Source organism: Limulus polyphemus, unplaced genomic scaffold, assembly GCF_000517525.1.
Source record: "Limulus polyphemus unplaced genomic scaffold, Limulus_polyphemus-2.1.2 Scaffold12024, whole genome shotgun sequence".
NCBI lineage: Eukaryota > Metazoa > Arthropoda > Merostomata > Xiphosura > Limulidae > Limulus > Limulus polyphemus.
Genome location: NW_013677634.1, coordinates 1,188 through 5,391, shown reverse-complemented (window position 1 = coordinate 5,391; position 4,204 = coordinate 1,188). Strand labels below are relative to the sequence as shown.

The 4,204-nt window shown below is 31.1% G+C and overlaps 1 long non-coding RNA gene across 1 annotated transcript in view; it reads right to left on the bottom strand.

The window, feature by feature from the left end:
- Positions 1–3,980, bottom strand: part of LOC111083906 — a 9,153-nt gene extending 5,173 nt beyond the window's left edge. The window contains exon 1 of the long non-coding RNA XR_002609301.1: positions 3,883–3,980. This is a non-coding gene — a long non-coding RNA (uncharacterized LOC111083906). The remainder of the gene's footprint in view (positions 1–3,882) is intronic.
- Between the last annotated feature and the right edge of the window lie 224 nt (positions 3,981–4,204).

Below are 4,204 nucleotides of genomic sequence, written 5' to 3'. Positions count from 1 at the left end.
AGGTATGATTTTGTATCATTGGTAATTCCATTAAAACTTACATGTTACTATTATTATTCTTATTAAAATTATAGGTATGATTTTGTATCATTGGTAATTCCATTAAAACTTACATGTTACTATTATTATTCTTATTAAAATTATAGGTATGATTTTGTATCATTGGTAATTCCATTAAAACTTACATGTTACTATTATTATTCTTATTAAAATTACAGCTATGATTTTGTATCATTGGTAATTCCATTAAAACTTACATGTTACTATTATTATTATTATTAAAATTATAGCTATGATTTTGTATCATTGGTAATTCCATTAAAACTTACATGTTACTATTATCATTATTATTAAAATTATAGCTATGATTTTGTATCATTGGTAATTCCATTAAAAACTTACATGTTACTATTATTATTATTATTATTAAAACAAGTACAAGAGCAGTGACAGAACTAATGAGTGTTATTTGTGCTTTTGTTTTATGACTATTAATGCATACTTGTTGCACAGTCCTATGGAATAATGTTTTTGGTAACCCGTTAAAGATGAATATTTCTGCAGACTTTTAATGATAGTGAATACCACATATACAGAGAATCTGTAAATTAACATGTGGTAATTTCTGACATGAGAAGGGTGACTTGAGCTGCACTCTGAAAATATACGTACATCCACAATTGTTAACACAGTGAAGTTGTGATGGTCCTATTGTTAGTGATGCCCCCCAACAAAAAATAACACAAACTGTTCAGAAATAATGTAGGATGGACATTAAAAACAAATTATAAGAATCAAAACAGTGATGTTAACTTATTTAAAACTTTTTACAAAAAATACCCGCAAATCAAAGATAATAATAGTAACATGTAAGTTTTTAATGGAATTACCAATGATACAAAATCATAGCTATAATAAAAACACTGAGGTTAGAGACATTAACTACAACATAATGTTTGACAGAAGTACCTGGATACTAAAAACACTGAGGTTAGAGACGCAATTCTGATGTACTACAGCACCTGTTATGGGTGCAATTCTGATGTACTACAGCACCTGTTATGGGTGCAATTGTGCACCAAGTACTGAAACATTTGAGTTTCTATCACGGACATTTACTCACCTGAACTTCTGTACCACAGTGCTGAATTATTCTTTGCATCTCCTCATGAACTAATTCGATACATCGTAGACTAGGCTCTTCAAGTCTTCTGATTTGTCGCTTTACAAGCAGCTCAAATGAAACTTCAGGTACAAAGAGTGCAGGTCGAGGACCCTAAGGAAAACCAGAATTAAAGATTAAAACATCTTCTGCATGTGCTAATGTTTTAGGGAAAGCCTCATATTTAAGAAACTTGTAGAATATTAAATCGAATGATGCCTTATTCAACAACCAAACCGTGATCATATTGCTGTGAAGAATTTCTTTTGTTAGTTTTTATAACTTTTCAATCTAATTATTATTATCTATGTTATTCCAAAAAATAATTTAAAGATGTTTTTAATGTAACCTAAATTACAAAATAAACCCACTGTGGCATTCCTGATAGCTGTAAGAATATCAAGGGTAGTAAGGCCTCCGAGAGGATCAATGGAATCTAATGTGCGTCCAAATGTCTCATGAAAAATATAGCAGATTCTAGCACCTCCACAAAGTTCTGTGGTTTCAATATTTTTTGCCGTACCTTCAATTGTCGAACAATATGCTGATGCAAACTTGGTGATGATTTGCAGAAGTGTTTGGCCCTATAACATCCAAAAGTACAAATAAAAACATTCATGATTCAATGCTTATGTAGAGTTTAGAACTATTACAACTACTGAAAGAGTAGATACATTTTAAATAATATGTATATAATTTTACAATTAAAATAATGTCAGAAGATCATGTTGCAGCAATGGCTTACCATACCACAAGTGAAATACTTCATTAATATTACAAAAAAAAGGTATAGTTTTAAAACACCAACATTTGAAATTCAAATTTTTTTTTTTCAATTTATAAAACACATACACACAAATGTCTTAAATAACCTTAAATAACTGTACACACATTCTAAATTCATCTAGCCACATCTACTAATGCCATACTTGTCATAAGGCATTAATAGTAGGGCTATTACATTTTTAACACTATATTCCTTATTTAGTCCCTTAGGGATTTTCACAAATTAAAAGAATGTATAATAACAGTATTCCACCCATACTATATTTGTCACATCGATGATACATTTTGTTCAATTCATAGCTTTTTAGGCAAGCTGGATACAACAAACATAACAGTGGTCAAAACACTATTTATATAAGTTATTTGATGCAATAAAAGTTGTTGTAATTTGAATGCCTCTTACATGCCGGCAAAGAATTATTATAATTATATTTGTCACGTGTTCCAAAACAGAGTTAAAATATAAAACACCTCTTATAATTATACCCTGATATATATACACACACACACACTTATTATAAGTGGACCAACTAATTAACAATAACGACAATTAAATAGTGAAGTGAAAGTGTGTTCAGGTTTGAAATATGAGTTAGTTAATGTGTCAATAGGAGCCTAACTGAGATACAATTATATTGTTAAGTATTCTATATTCAGTCATTTGACTTTATTAATTTGTAGAACATAATACCAATATCTAAAAACTATGTAGGAATTCTGATGTGCCACACAACTGGCTTGTCAGAATCATTGTTTGTGAAAACAAGGTACCCTTCAGGAAGTGACCAGTAATGATACACCACAGTAGGCACTTGGACAAACGAGATGGACTTTGGTCTTATAACACGAGCTCTACTTTACAAGCAACTGTTGTAACGAATTTAAGCACAATATTGTGTATCCTTGGGAGTGTTAGTGGGTTCACCATAAGAAAAATGTCACCACTAATCTTATCATGTCTACAAAAAACAAGTTCTTTTTAAACAATAGTATCTTGTTGTACATTATGTTGTAGTTAATGTCTCTAACCTCAGTGTTAACAGTATCTTGTTGTACATTATGTTGTAGTTAATGTCTCTAACCTCAGTGTTTTTAGTATCCAGGTACTTTTGTCATACATTATGTTGTAGTTAATGTCTCTAACCTCAGTGTTTTTAGTATCCAGGTACTTCTGTCAAACATTATGTTGTAGTTAATTTCTGATGTACTACAGCACCTGTTATGGGTGAAATTCTGATGTACTACAGCACCTGTTATGGATGAAATTCTGATGTACTACAGCACCTGTTATGGGTGGTATTAATTGCATTTATTATAGATAAATTATTACATTAGAATTAAATGCATTTATTATGTAAATTTTTGCATGATTAAAAGAATTGTTTGCATTTTAAGCTGCATGTAACAGACGGGTAACTATATAGTTTAAAAATTTTTTTGAAATAGATGTCAATACAGCAGTACCATTGAGTTAGTTGGTGGCAGGCACTAACGTAACAGTTGGGTAACTATATAAAGTTTAAAAAATTATTTAAAATGGATGTCAATATAGCAGTACCATTGAGTTAGCTGGTGGCAGGCACCAACTTAACAGACGGGTAACTATATAAAGTTTAAAAAATTATTTAAAATGGATGTCAATACAGCAGTACCATTGAGTTAGCTGGTGGCAGGCACCAACTTAACAGACGGGTAACTATATAAAGTTTAAAAAATTATTTAAAATGGATGTCAATATAGCAGTACCATTGAGTTAGCTGGTGGCAGGCACCAACTTAACAGACGGGTAACTATATAAAGTTTAAAAAATTGTTTAAAATAGATGACAATACAGCAGTACCATTGAGTTAGCTGGTGGCAGGCACCAACTTAACAGTTGGGTAACTATATAAAGTTTAAAAAATTGTTTAAAATAGATGACAATACAGCAGTACCATTGAGTTAGTTGGTGGCAGGCGCCGACGTAACAGATGGGTAACTACGTCTACAATCTTCTCATGAAGTTTTGGAAAACGTAACAGTTCTTGCTGAAAAAACAAATAAAAACAAATTAATACATTCACCTACATACATCAGAATGTTTTAAAAACAAATTAATATATCCCCTACATACATCAGAATGTTTTTCTAGATTTCAACAAACTGTTTCCCCAGCCATACCTATACTCAATCTTCTGTTCGAGGTCCTAACAAGTCTGAACAATCTACATTGGTTCTTCTGTTTGAGATCCTAACAAGTCTGAACGTTCTACACTC